This window comes from Haematobia irritans, chromosome 2 (assembly GCF_050003625.1).
Source record: "Haematobia irritans isolate KBUSLIRL chromosome 2, ASM5000362v1, whole genome shotgun sequence".
Lineage (NCBI taxonomy): Eukaryota > Metazoa > Arthropoda > Insecta > Diptera > Muscidae > Haematobia > Haematobia irritans.
This window is the reverse complement of record NC_134398.1, coordinates 208,051,090-208,067,485: the sequence shown is the minus strand read 5'-3', so window position 1 is coordinate 208,067,485 and position 16,396 is coordinate 208,051,090.

Below are 16,396 nucleotides of genomic sequence, written 5' to 3'. Positions count from 1 at the left end.
CATATTTTTTTACTAACATTGTGTTCCACCCTAGTGCAGTAGCCGACTTAAATTTTGAGTCTATAGATTTTGTGGAAGTCTATCAAATTCTGTCCAGATCGAGTGATATTTAAATGCATGAATTTGGGACAAACCTTTATATATAGCCCCCAACATATTTGACGGATGTGATATGGTATCGAAAATTGAGATCTACAATGTGGTGCAGGGTATAATATAGTCGGCCCCGCCCGACTTTAGACTTTCCTTACTTGTATTTTTAATTAGAATTATAAAATTTTTTTAAATTTTAAAAAACCTTTTCGCTTCCACCACCATATTAGAACGTATTGGCATACTCAGCCACTACCGCCATTGAACACAAAGCTCGAAATATCAATTCAAACGTTTGTGATATGATCGTAAAATGACACCAATTTGTTTATCAAATATGTTTTAAAATATAGTTTTTTTATTTTGTCTTATCTATCTATTTTGTTTTGCTAGTTTCGGCGTATATTTTTGTAGAAATATATTTTTTCGAAAAAATTTAAAATTCTAGTAATTTGCCAAACTTTCCCAAAATAGCGTCTATAGAAGTAAAAAAGTTAACAGACACAGGGTCAAATTCCCTTGGGGGCGAATTTCTCAATTTTATTTTTGTTGATTTTTTTTCGGTATTTAATTATCAAAAATTTAAATTTTGACTTTTAACCGCCAAATAGCGCATTTTCTAAGACTGGTCCAAAAGGACTTTATCGGAAGAGAAGAAAAACTGATGGACCATCCCGGGATGCTCTTAAAAAGAAAAGCCTGTGAAACAATTTCCAATTTTTTTTTACTGGGAATTTAATATTTCGTTATGATATTTTCCATTATCCATAGCTCAGAAGGTCAATTATTCATATCCGATTCATTTGTAAACCTCAACTGTGGCAGGCTAATCATTGGTGTGAATGTTGCTTGTCGTGCCTGCTGACAAAATTCAATGCGTGGTCCAATTATCCAGCCTACTCACCGTCAGACCACATCCATTATTTCGTGATATTCGATAAACTCGAAAATTTAATCCCATACTCATGAAATCCTTTAGGCCTGGTATTTCTGGTCGCTGATGTTAATGTTGTTGTTGGTGTATGTGTGTGTGTGAGCCTCTGTGTGAGTGGCTGGTATTTGTTTGTGAACTGCATTAAATAATTAATTGACTGTAATGCCTTTGCTATTGCAATTTAATTAAAAAGATCCGAGATTGTTTTTGTCCAATAACTGTAGAGAGGACCAACAGTTGAAATTGGAGCAGCTGCAGTGGCAATAACACCTGCAGTGACAACGCTTAAGGCGTTAGCAATAAGCCTATGAGTTTTTTTTTTTTTTTTTCAACAGATGTAGCATTACATGAGGAAAATAGGGAGAATCTCTTTCACACTCTCTCGCTCACATTAAATAACTGAGAAGAAAAAAAGCCCTGTAATCAATTCAATGGATAATTCAATAACACAATAACTTTAACAATAATATATATCATATGAATAATTATGTGATTAAATCTCGGTAATGTTCTGCGCGCTGCTCTGTTCTATGCAGGAAATGTGGGTCAATGAAAAACAATGTGCGGACAAATGTAAGATTAATGATTAATGGTTAATGAATTCTTTAAAAAAAAGAGTACCATTCATTTAATCATATGATTCATTGAATGGCTTCTGCGTATGCGAGTGTGTGTGTGTTGCCTAGATATTTTCAATACTTCAATTGATATGGTGGTATTGAAAAAACACGTATATTAAAAGCTATATCATTCATTAAGCGGAGAACTATACGACAATTAACATGATTTTGTGAGGGGAACTACGGTGCGTATGTTTATAAAAAAAACAAAAATTTTATATTCCCTAGATATGCTATCCAATGCAATTTCAAGAATTGCTATAATTCTCATAATTTTTTTTACCGTAGGTACATGCAAGAGTTGCATTAAACTTTCGAATTAGCTCATCGATGGCACTACAAAAAATAAAAGGGAGCGAGTAGAGAGAGAAAGAGATGTAAACCCCCCTACAGTCGACTCCTATACAACATTTTCATACGCTTTGCGTATAAAGGATAGTTTTAAAAATATTTAACTAAACACATATATGATAAAAAATAAGTAAACGTTTATTTAAAAGATCAATCCATCGGGTATATGCAATGCAACAAAGTTAGTTTTTATGTTATACCCTCCACCATGGTATGGGTGGTGGATTCAAGTTTGCGCTCGAAATGACAGCATGCATACTCGAAGGGCAGGTCTACTGAGACCGCATTACATGAAATACACAATCGTGGCGTTCCTAGACATCGAAGGGGCATTCGATAACGTCCATCCGAGCTCGATATTAAATGGACTGACAACTTTGAATGTTGATCCAGGTATACTTAGGCTATTAGACGAACTTCTAAAGAGGACAAGCAAACATACAAAGGTATGTGAACAGAGTAGAGGTGTGCACGTGAGTAATATTTTACTCACGTGCATGACTCACGACTCACGCGTGAGTCACGCTGATGATTCACGACAATTTCGTGTCACGTGCACACCTCTAGAACAGGAGGAGTTCTATCACCTCTTCTTTGGAATTTGGCTATAATAACATAACCTTCTGGTTTCCCTAGAAAAAGAAAAGATAAAAGTGGTGCCATAGGCAGATGATATGGCTCTAGCAGTCAGGGGAAAATTCCCATCCACAATCAGAGATATTATACAAAGAGCCCTCCGGATGACTGAGAAATGGGCGAAAGAGAATGGTTTTGGGGTAAATCCTGCAAAGACAGAACTAACCATGTACTGCAAAGATCGCAAAACTCCCACGGTGAAGCTCATATCCTTAGGGGGTATTGAATTTTCCTTTGGTGAGTGTGCAAAATACCTTGGCGTTATTTTTGACAGGAAGCTGAATTTAAAGCTTAATATTGAAGAAAGGGCGAGAAAAGCCACGGTAGCTTTGTACTCGTGCAAAAAGGCAATAGGAAAAAAGTGGGGACTAAAACCGAAAATTGTGCATTGGGGGCGTGGTGCACACAGACCCCGGGGAATAAACGATATATAGATTTCTACACTGATGGCTCCAAATTGGATGGACAAGTGGGTTTCGGATTATATTCTAAAGATCTGGAAATTCGAATAGCGAAAAGATTACCTAATCACTGTAGTGTTTTTCAGGCTGAAATATTAGGAAATATTAGCAATTGGCTGAGAAGTAAAGTTCCAATAAAGGTTGGCTTTAATATATACTCAGACAGTCAACCAGCAATAAAATCCTTGGATTCTGCGTTCCTTAACTCGAAAACGGCCATCAACTACCGCAAATCTCTCAACGAGATGGCTGAACAGTACAATAGTCACCCAATATGCTTACCATCCAAAAATAATATTTTGCTCTTGAAACATGTTTGAGGGGATCATATTCCTTCTATTGGTGAATCTGGGTGATCTGTATCCTAATTTTAATTTTATAGATTCTAGATTTAAAACCAGGCAGGTGGCAAAAATGTCCTTATTTCAAAGAACCTGCATCTTTGGCTCGGAATCAATACCAAAATCCTTAAAGGAAGGTCAACATCTTTGGATCCAAGTAAAATTTTTTTAGTGTAGATATTTTTTTTGCATTTTTACCTACTACGGACTCCATGTGGACTAACATCCCAGCAAAAAAATTTGGAAATTCTTCCAAAGGCACAACTTTAAAAGCACATCCAATGATGTTCTTTATTTTAACTACCCAGGAAGTTCTTTTAATTCAATTTTTTATAACTTGGGTTTTTCATAGTTTTAATGGGTAATTTTAACTTTTTTTGTTTCAAATAGGTTAAAAACAGAGTAAGAATTCATAAAATGGTACAAATCATTTAAATTTTGTCGAAAAAAGTGCTAAATCCAATCTGAAAAAATTGTGAATTTTTGAAAATATTTGAGGTCAAACATTTCCGACAAGCGTTAGAATCCATTAAAAATTATAAAAAATTCTAAAAATTTTTTATTTGGCAAAATATTACAGAATTATTTAATTTACATCCAAAACATTGAATTCGTATCACACCTAAAGAAGTGATGCAAATTCAGTTCAACGGCTGTTGAAATGGAGTACTTCCGTCCTATGACAAACCCATGTTAAATTCATCGCTTCTGCGTCAATTTTGCACCACTTCCGGATCCAAAAAGAACATTTTCATTACTTTTTTGGCGACGCTTTTTTTGCTGGGATACAATTCGGAAGACAATGTTAAGATGGTTTAGTAGACCTTGCCATCGGCAACTGTTACCACAAATTTGTACACAATCCATAATGGAAGGTACACTGAAAAAAATATTTACGTGATATTAAAGATTACCCAACCTAAATTTTAGGATGCGATATTTAAGGACAAATTTCTTTAAAATAATGAAATTTTAATAAAAATAAAGTTTATAATCTTTGTTTCAAAAATTCTTTTCATTAAATTTATGACACAAATTTTGTAAATTTGCGTCCCTCCGTTAATAAACCGCGAAAAGAGAATGAAAATTTGATAAATGATATCGGTATCCTAATTGTAATTTTTTTGGTCCTAGATTTAAAGCCAGATAAGTCGCTAAAAATTACTTTATTTTAAAGAAATCGCATCTTTGGCTCGGAATCAATACCAAAATCCTTAAGGGGAGGTCAAAATCTTTGGATCCTAGTGAGTGTACATAAGATTTGGCGTGGACATATTTAAATTTTTTTCTTCTGCCTTGTTAATTTGTGAGAATTTCTGCAATTTATATCATCTTAAAGGAAGTTTTTCTTTGTGCTGGATCTAGGGGTCTCGAGAAATTAAAAAATTCCATTTTACCGGAATGAAAGTCCAAGCAAATAACTTTACTTCCTGAGGGAATATGTGTTCACAATTGAAGTGATTAAAAGAATGACTTGAAATGTGAATTTTAACGTTGGCTAAAGACTTGGTCCCCAACATCTTCAACAATAGGCTATTGAACATTTAAAATTATTCCAAGTTTGATGAAAATTATTTTCATAGCCCATGTAAAACCTAATCTTCAAATTATAGATATGGAGAGATTGGACAAATTTATATAAAACAAGTAAGGAAAGTCTAAAGTCAGGCGGGGCCGACTATATTATACCCTGCACCACTTTGTAGATCTCAATTTTCGATACCATATCACATCCGTCAAATGTTTTGGGGGCTATATGTAAAGGTTTGTCCCAAATACATACATTTAAATATCACTCGATCTGGACGGAATTTGATAGACTTCTACAAAATCTATAGACTCAAAATTTAAGTTGGCTAATGCACAAGGGTGGAACACAATGTTAGTAAAAAAATATGGGAAACATTTAAATCTGAAGCAATTTTAAGGAAACTTCGCAAAAGTTTATTTATGATTTATCGCTCGATATATATGTATTATAAGTTTAGGAAAAATAGAGTCATTTTTACAACTTTTCGACTCAGCAGTGGCGATTTTACAAGGGAAATGTTGGTATTTTGACTATTTTTGTCGAAATCAGAAAAACATATAAAAATTGGCCTCTGTGGTCATATGAGTGTAAATCGGGCGAAAGCTATATATGGGAGCTATATATAAATCTGAACCGATTTCAACCAAATTTGGCACGCATAGCAACAATGCTAATTGTACTCTCTGTGCAAAATTTCAACTAAATCGGAGTTAAAAATTGGCCTCTGTGGTCATATGAGTGTAAATCGGGCGAAAGCTATATATGGGAGCTATATATAAATCTGAACCGATTTCAATGAAATTTGGCACGCATAGCTACAATGTTAAATCTACTCCCTGTGCAAAATATCAACTAAATCAGAGTTAAAATTGGTCTCTGTGGTCATATGAGTGTAAATCGGGCGAAAGCTATATATGGGAGCTATATCTAAATCTGAACCGATTTCAACCAAATTTGGCACGCATAGCTACAGTGCTAATTCTACTCCCTGTGCAAAATTTCAACTAAATCGGAGTTAAAAATTGGCCTCTGTAGTCGTATGAGTGTAAATCGGGCGAAAGCTAAACATGGGAGATATATCTAAATCTGAACCGATTTCAACCAAATTTGGCACGCATAGCTACAATGCTAATTCTACTCGCTGTGCAAAATTTCAACTAAATCGGAGTTGGCCTCTGTGGTCATATGAGTCTAAATCGGGCGAAAGCTATATATGGGAGCTATATCTAAATCTGAACCGATTTCAACCAAATTTGGCACGCATAGCAACAATGCTAATTTTACTACCTGTGCAAAATTTCAACTAAATCAGAGTTAAAAATTGGCCTCTGTGGTCATATGAGTGTAAATCGGGCGAAAGCTATATATGGGAGCTATATCTAAATCTGAACCGATTTCAACCAAATTTGGCGCGCATTGCAACAATGCTAATTCTACTCCCTGTGCAAAATTTCAACTAAATCGGAGTTAAAAATTGGCCTCTGTGGTCATATGAGTGTAAATCGTGCGAAAGCTATATATGGGAGATATATCTAAATCTGAACCGATTTCAACCAAATTTGGCACGCATAGCTACAATGCTAATTCTACTCCCTGTGCAAAATTTTAACTAAATCGGAGCAAAAAATTGGCCTCTGTGGTCATATGAGTGTAAATCGGGCGAAAGCTATATATGGGAGCTATATCTAAATCTGAACCGATTTCAACCAAATTTGGCACGCATAGCTACAATGCTAATTCTACTCCCTGTGCAAAATTTTAACCAAATTGGGGTAAAACTCAGGCTTCTGGGACCGTATTAGTCCATATCGGGCGAAAGATATATATGGGAGCTATATCTAAATCTGAACCGATTTCAATAAAATTTGGCACACTTGACTATAGTGCCAATTGTTCTTCTTGTGCAAAATTTTAGGGAAATTAGGGTAAAAGTCTGACTTCTGGGGCCATATAAGTCCATATCGGGCGAAATATATATATGGGAGCTATATCTAAATCTGAACCGATTTCTTCCAAAATCAATAGGGATCTATTCTGAGCCAATACACATACTTGTGCCAAATTTGAAGTCGATTGGACTAAAACTGCGACCTAGACTTTGATTACAAAATGTGTTCACGGACAGACGGACAGACGGACATCGCTATATCGACTCAGGAGCCCACCCTGAGCATTTTTGCCAAAGACACCATGTGTCTATCTCGTCTCCTTCTGGGTGTTGCAAACATATGCACTAACTTATAATACCCTGTTCCACAGTGTGGAGCAGGGTATAAACATGTTTAAATAAATTCCACATTTTCGATTTAAATAAAAAAAACATGTTTTCCAGAAAAATTCGCAAATGAAAGCAAACAATACATCCTCGACTTGACAATGCCTTTAATATGTAAAGAAAGATTTTCAACCTTTTCAAATGGGTTTTTGCAACTTTTCAGCTTATGCTGTTTCTGTATATTCTATTGGGGATGTTGACATTTTTAATAAACGAAAATCTTGTAGATAACCAACAATCCCATTTATACATATTTACACAATTAACATCGCAAACCACATTGACCAGAATATATTCTGAATAAAATGTCCATTCGTTGAAGTGAAGAAGTCAACAATGAGAGAGATAGTCAGGCAATCAGACAAACACTCACTCACATTATGCCAATATAAAATTGAATGGGTAGGGGGCGGGTTGTATAGACATGTTTGCCATACTGACTCTTTAAGGGTGTCATCATTAACGCCCTTCAAGTGGAATGTTGGCTTGTTTGCTGCCGCTGTTGCTGCTGCTTCGGTTGCTTCTGTAGTTGTTGTTATTCTATCAAGTGACACTGACCGACCGTACAAAGTGCATCAGCACCAATAATGCCATTGGAAACCGGAAAAAACTGTGACAATGGGTGTCATATCCTTAAATTGAATTACAATTAATTAATATTCATAAGTGAATGAATGCAGAAGATTGTGAAAACAATACCTACGAATACAAAATTTTTCTGTTTTGGTGTGTGTGAGTGTTTGATCTCACAATTCTCCTTGCATGACCATGATAAGAAGTCATCGATGGCTCTTTCAACTACTCAATCGATAATGCTTGCAATGATAATGTCTCTCATATTTTGATACTATTCTCTTCAATTAAATGAGAATGTATTTTGGCAATATTTAGGGCTATCAACAGGGCTGCCAATAAAATTTCAAGAAAAATCTCACTTTTCCGAAAAAATCGTCATAATGGGCACATTACTATTAAAAATCGTCAAAAAATCAGGATTATAAATAATATTAAAATAAAACATAAATTTAGTTAAAAATAAAACAAAGGTATTTATTAAATTAACATGCACAGCCATACTTTTAAAAATCAGTTTTTTTTTTATAGAAGTAGCATTAAATACAACAAAAAACATTTTTAAGCTAATAAAAAAAAATATTTTTCTAAAATATAACAACGAATTCAGTAACATTTTTATTATTTTATGTGTTTTCTGATAGTTTTGCCCGTATGTGTATTTTTGTACTGTACTACAATTCTATTATAATTAGCAAATTTTTGTATTACAAATTCTGAGTAAGTCATAGCCGAAAATTACTCGAGCGTCATCCAGTAACTATTTGCGTATTCGAAATTTCCGCTTCTAAAACATTAAAAACAATAAATGCATCCTCAACCACATAATTGTTCGGGTACAATAAATTTGATCTGCAAAAAATGTGCCTACCACAAATATTTCTTTTAGAGCTCATAAAATATATACTAACCGACTTAGAATCATCTCCTAAGTCGATCTTTCCTTTCGTCCGTCCATCCACATGTCTGTCCACGAATTTGGTTATCGCAGGATTCCGTTCACAATTATGAACTTATTTTGATGAAACTTTATTCAGTGCTTTTTTTGGCACAAGGACGAATGCTATTGAAAATCGGATGAAGTGTAGATATAGCCCGCATATATGGTATCGACCGATTTGTACCCTTGAAGTAGACAAAATTGCTTGGTTCATATGTCGAATTCGCCCGGTTTCCCCAAAGTTGGCCATAAAGACTTTATTTATTTACCGATCAAAATCAGTTCAGTTTTAGTGTAGCCTCTAAGAAAATCATATTTCATCCAATCGGGCTGAAATTTGGTACATGGTGTTGGTATATGGTCTGTAACAACCATGCAAAAATTAGTCTACATCGCTTCATAATTATATATAGCCTCCATATAAACTGTTCTCCAGATTTGGTCTCTAACATCCATGCAAAAATTGGTCCACATCGGTTCACAATTATATATAGCCCCCATATAAACCGATCCCCAGATTTTGCTTGCGGAGCCTCTTGGAGGAGCAAAATTCATCCGATCCGGTTCAAATTTGGAATGTGGTGTTAGTATATGGCCGCTAACAACCATACCAAAATTGATCCATATCGGTCTATAGTTGTATATAGCCGATCTCCAATCACACAAAAATTGGTCCATATCACTTCATAATCATGGTTGCCACTCGAGCCAAAAATAATATACCAAAATTTTATTTCTATAGAAAATTTTGTCAAAATTGTATTTCTATAGAAAATTTTGTTAAAATTTTATTTCTATAGCAAATTTTGTTAAAATTTTATTTCTATAGAAAATTTTGTTAAAGTTTTATTTCTGTAGAAAATTTTGTTAAAATTTTATTTCTATAGAAAATTTTGTTAAAATTTCATTTCTATAGAAAATTTTGTCAAACTGAATTATAAACGTATTTAAACCGTTCTCCAGATTTGCCCTCCGGAGGCTCTTGGAGGAGCAAAATTCATCCGATCCGGTTCAAATTTGAAACGTGGTGTTAGTATATAGCCGCTAACAACCATACCAAAATTTATCCATATCGGTGTATAGTTGTATATAGCCGATCTCCAATCACACAAAGATTGGTCCATATCAGTTCATAATCATGGTTGGCACTCGAGCCAAAAATAATATACCAAAATTTTATTTCTATAGAAAATTTTGTCAAAATTGTATTTCTATAGAAAATTTTGTTAAAATTTTATTTCTATAAAAAATTTTATTAAAATTTTATTTCTATAGAAAATTTTGTCAAAACTTTATTTCTATAGAAAATTTTGTTAAAATTTTATTTCTATAGAAAATTTTGTCAAAATTTTATTTCTATAGAAGATTTTGTCAAACTGAATTATAAACGTATTTAATCGGTATTTGTTGATGGACAACGTATGGACTTACTTACAATTTAGAAGACAGTGTTAGGAGGTTTTAAGATACCTTGCCATCGGCAAGCGTTACTGCAACTCAAGTAATTCGATTGTGGATGGTAGTGTTTAGAAGGAGTGTCTACGCAATCCATTGTGGACGGTACATAAGCTTCCGCCTGGCCGAACTTACGGCCGTATATACATGTTTTTTACTAACACTGTGTTCCACCCTAGGGTGGAATTTAAAGTTTATAAATATTGTAGAACTCTGTCCAGATCTGGTCAGATTTAAATATATGTATATGGGAACATAAACCTTTATATATAGCACCCAATACATTGGACACATTGATGTCGAAAATTTAGATCTACAAAATGGTGCAGGGTATAATATAGTCGGCCCCGCCCGACTTTAGACTTTCCTTACTTGTTTTTTTATTAAATTTATGACTGAAATTTTGGAAATTTCCGTCCGTCCGTCCACTAAAGTTGTATGTTTTTGAACTAAGGCAAATTTTCCTTAATAAAAAGAAACACATTTCCGGTTTAATGGAATCGATATTGTTGTTCCGGTTTAATGTTGCATTAAGTCTAATTGAAATTCTCTATGTATTTTCAAGTAGCAACGAAAGATATTTTAAAGGAAACTATTATATTTGATTCATGGTGGTTGGTATTTAAGATTCGGCCAGGCCGACTAATTCAATCACGAAATTAATTGATCCAATTAATTTTATAATTGAAATGTCTTCAATCACAGAAATGATAGTATCAATTAAAAAATTAATTCAAAGTCAATTAAAAAATTAGTTGACACTATTAATTGTTGTTTCAATAAAAAAATTTTTGAATCAATTACATTTTAATTGAATATTTTTTAAAACTCAATTTAATTGGAAAAAGTTTAGTGAATTTTTTTTCTGTGTATACATGTTTCCTTTCTGTTTATACTGAACTGCTTTTTAAGTCTAAATGAAAAGGTCCCTTTTTAAATACAATTGTTAACTATTATACAAATGCAATTGTTTTAATAATAATAATTGTTTAACAATATACAATTGCCATTGTTGTTATGGACCTTTGTTCGAATGACGGCTTTTGTTTTTCATACAAAATACTTGTACGTCAATTGTGATATTGTGTAATGAAATTTGTTTAACCATTATTTAAACGAACATACAAATTCTCTGGCCTGCAGATATTCCCTATGCGGATAACGATTTTTTTTTCACACCGGAAATGTGTTAAAAACGATGCGAATGAATAAAAACACAATTGCCTTCTTTTGTGAAAAATCAATCATTCCGGTTGTAGAAAAAAAGACACACACACGCAAGAACACCATGGAAATAAATTTAAATGGTGATTTAAACGGAAATGCACAATTCAATGCATTGGAAAAATTTAACTTAAAACGGATATGATTGACGCGTCAGGTGTTAAAATGTGGACAAATGTGCCTTTCGAAAAAAGTAGCATACTCATATGCTTTAGTAAATCTGGCAAAATATTTGAAGGTTTAATTTTTTAATATTCTTTTGTTCGATTGATTGATTCCTGTCACATATGAAGCTGTCGCACTCAGCTTATTTCATATCCGTTTCCTTGGGGGCTATAGTAAACATTGTCAAGGTAAAGACACAAAAATTAATACAAATATCCTTGGTATCTCCACACATACACACACACGCACACAGGCAAACACTTCGCTTGCCTATTTAAGTCTTAAATTCTTTATAGTTTTTTTTATTAATTTCTTTTTGACTTTCAAGTCAAATTGAATTTTCATCAAATTTTCTTTGTCATCAAGCCAACACCGACCGTCCGTTGGCCCATGCTGCCTTTGGCCTTAGCATAACTTCCTGACAAACATCATCTTCCTGTATCGATGACAATGTTGCATCGTTTGCACTATCCAGCAATATGAGGAAATTGAAATTTTACTCAATGTTGTTTAAGTTGTTGCGAGGTAGATGTCGTTTTTTTTTATCCTTTTTGTTATATCCTTTCTTAAGATTTTCCTTGTTAGCGAACACATGTGTTACTTGTGTCGACATCAATACTGTCTTAGTTTACTTTATAACATTATTTGCTTCCCATGGTCTTTATATTGGTTGGCAGGGTATGGTGAAGACAGTGGTATAATAGATATCAAAATTATATAGAAAATGCGAAAGAACTAATATATAGACAAACTGGCAATTTACACCAACCCTACCCAGTATACTGAAAATAATATCACCACAATATTGCCAATTAAAAAGTTGATTGATGATGCAAATTACTTCAATAAACAAATTAGTTTCAATAAAACCATAAATATTAAGTCAATGATTGAAATTTTTTTCACTTTTCAATTAAAAAAAATAATTGATACAGTTTTAATTCGACATATAAAAAATACTTGATTAAAAAAATAATTGAATTTTGCAATCAACTTCAATAAAAAATTTAATTTAATCAACAACAATTACAATTTAAAAATTATTTGAAATTTTCTAATAAAATCAATAAATTTTTTAATCAAAAAAATTTTTTAATTTAAATTTGTTTAAATTTTATTAAAAAATTAATTGAATTTTGCAATCAACTTCAATTATAAATTGAATTGAATCAACCAAAAAATTATTTGAAATTTGTTAATAAAGTCAATTAATTTTTTTAAAAAAAATTCGATTACAAATTTAATTGATTTTATTAGAAAATTTCAAATAAGTTTTTAATTGAATCAATTAAATTTATAATTAATGTTGATTGCAAAATCCAATTAATTTTTTCATAAAATTTAAATTAAACAAGTATATACGGCCGTAAGTTCGGCCAGACCGAATCTTATGTACCCTCCACCATGGATTGCGTAGAAACTTCCATGCAAGACTGTCATCCACAATCGAATTACTTAGGTTAGGTTAGGTGGCAGCCCGATGTATCAGGCTCACTTAGACTATTCAGTCCATTGTGGTACCAGATTGGTGAACTTCTCTCTTATCACTGTTTCCATGTTAAGCTCAATGACAAGGAACCTCCTTTTTATAGCCGAGTCCGAACGGCTTTCCACATTGCAATTAAACCACTTAGAGAAGCTTTGAAACCCTCAGAAATGTCACCAGCATTATTGAGGTGGGATAATCCACCGCTGAAAAACTTTTTGGTGTTCGGTCGAAGCAGGAATCGAACCCACGACCTTGTGTATGCAAGGCGGGCATGCTAACTATTGCACCACGGATCGAATTACTTAAGTTGCGGTAACGCTTGTCGATGGCAAAGTATTTTAAAACCTCCTAACACCGTCTTCTAAATTGTATGTAAGTCCATACGTAGTACATATTAAATAAAAAAGATCGATTAAATAAAAGGTGATACGGTCAAAATTTGGTCAAGGGAAAACGCGTGTAAATCGGTGAAATCGTTTATTTAAAAAATCAAATTAAATTTTTTTTCAAGTTCAATTAGTATAAAATTCAGGAAAAATATTCAGTTAGGCTTTCGCTTTTCCAAATCCGAATTGCCGGGCCTCACGCTTGACACCTGCCATCAGATTTTGTACAGCCACCTTGTCCACCTTCTTCGCCACAGAAAGCCAGTTTGCCTTGAACTGCTGCTCGTTCTTAGCAGTTTTTTTGGTCTTCTTTAGGTTCCGCTGACAATAGCCCAGTATTTCTCAATTGGGCGGAGCTCTGGCGTGTTGGGAGGGTTCTTGTCCTTGGGAACCACCAGCACGTTGTTGGCGGCGTACCACTCCATGGCCTTTTTACCGTAATGGCAAGATGCCAAATCCGGCCAAAACAGTACGGAACAACCGTGTTTCTTCAGGAAAGGCAGCAGACGTTTATTCAAACACTCTTTCACATAAATTTCTTGGTTGACAGTCCCGGAAGCTATGAAAATGCTGCTTTTCAAGCCACAGGTACAGATGGCTTGCCAAACCAGATATTTCATTGCGAACTTTGACAGTTTTATGTGCTTGAAATTATCTGCTACCTTTCCCCTTCCTTTTGCCGTATAAAACTCCTGTCCCGGAAGCTGCTTGTAGTCGGCTTTGACGTAGGTTTCGTCGTCCATTACCACGCAGTCAAACTTCGTCAGCATCGTCGTGTACAGCCTCCGGGATCGCGCTTTGGCCGTCGTATTTTGTTTATCATCGCGATTTGGAGTCACTACCTTCTTGTAAGTCGATAGTCCGGCTCGTTTTTTGGCTCGATGCACGGTTGTAGACGATACACCCAGCTTATTTGAAGCATCTCGGAGAGAGAGGTTAGGGGTTCGCTTGAAACTACCGGCAACTCTCTTTGTCGTCTCAGCGGCTTCCGGTTTTCGATTTCCCCCCGATCCAGACTTCCTGGCTGTCGACAAACGTTCCCCAAACACTTTAATTACATTTGTAACGGTTGATTTGGCAACTTTTAGCGATTTTGCCAGCTTTGCGTGCGAGTAGCGCGTATTTTCGCGATGCGCGAGCAAAATTTTGATACGCTGCTCTCCTTGCTTGGACGGCATTGAGTGAATTCCAAAATCAAAATAGGAGCAACATTCTACACACACACACACATCTTCAAAATGAGGGGTGTTCAGGTTCCTTAAATGCAAACTTGAAAGAAATACGTCAAGTTTATATTGACCAAATTTTGACCGTATCACCCTTTATGTATATAATTCAGTTTGACAAAATATTCTATAGAAATAAAATTTTGACAAAATTTCCTATAGAAATAAAATTTTAACAAAATTTTCTATAGAAACAAAATTTTCACAAAATTTCCTAGAGAAATAAAATTTTGACAAAATTTTCTACAGAAATAAAGTTTTGACAATGTTTTCTATAAAAATAAAATTTTTGTAGATTATTTTTCGCTCGAGTGGCAACCATGATTATGAACCGATTATGGACCAATTTTTGTGTGATTGGAGATCTGCTATATATAACTATAGACCGATATGGACCAATTTTGGTATGGTTGTTAACGGCCATATACTAACACCACATTCCACATTTGAACCGGATCGGATGAATTTTGCTCCTCCAAGAAGCTCCGGAGGTCAAATCTGGAGAATGGTTTATATGGGGGCTATATATAATTATGGACCGATATGAACCAATTCTTGCACGGTTTTTAGAGATCATATACTAACACCATGATCCAAATTTCAACCGGATTTGATGAAATTTGCTTCTCTTAGAGACTCCGTAAACCAAATCTGGGGATCGGTTTATGTGGGGGCTATATATAATTGTGCACCGATGTGGGTCAATTTTTGCATGGATGTTAGAGACCATATACCAACATCATGTACCAAATTTCAGCCGGATCGGATGAAATTTGCTTCTCTTTGAGGCTCCGCAAGCCAAATCTGGGAATTGGTTTATATAGGTGCTATATATAATTATGGACCGATGTGGACCAATTTTAGCATTGTTTTTAGAGACTATATACCAACACCATGTACCAAATTTCAGCTGGATGGGATGAAATTTGCTAGAGGATTCGCAAGCCAAATTTGGGGGTCCGTTTATATGGGGGTTATACGTAAAAGTGGACCGATATGGCCCATTTGCAATACCATCCGACCTACATCAATAACAACTACTTGTGCCAAGTTTCAAGGCGATAGCGTGTTTGGTTCGGAAGTTAGCGTGATTTCAACAGACGGACGGACGGACGGACAGACATGCTCAGATCGACTCAGAATTTCACCACGACCCAGAATATATATACTTTATGGGGTCTTAGAGCAATATTTCGATGTGTTCAAAAGGAATGACAAAGTTTATGTACCCCCCATCCTAAATAATCCAGATAATTGTTTAATTGTAATTGTCTAAAATTAAATTTTTGATTGATGTTGATTGCAAAATTCAATTAATTTTTTAGTCAAGTATCTTTTTTTTTATGCCCAATTAAAACTGTGATAGATACTATAATTTTCGTAGGTGAATTAATTTTGTAATTGAATCAGAGAAAAAATCTGTTTAAAAATTTCAATTGTCAATTGGACAATTGTTAAAACTCCTATATATATATATATATATATATATATATATATATATATATATATATATATATATATATATATATATATATATATATATATATATATATATATATATATATATATATATATATATATATATATATATATATATATATATATATATATATATATATATATATATATATATATATATATATATACATATATATATACACAGTCTCACATAAGTTTACATACCCTTGAGGTTTTT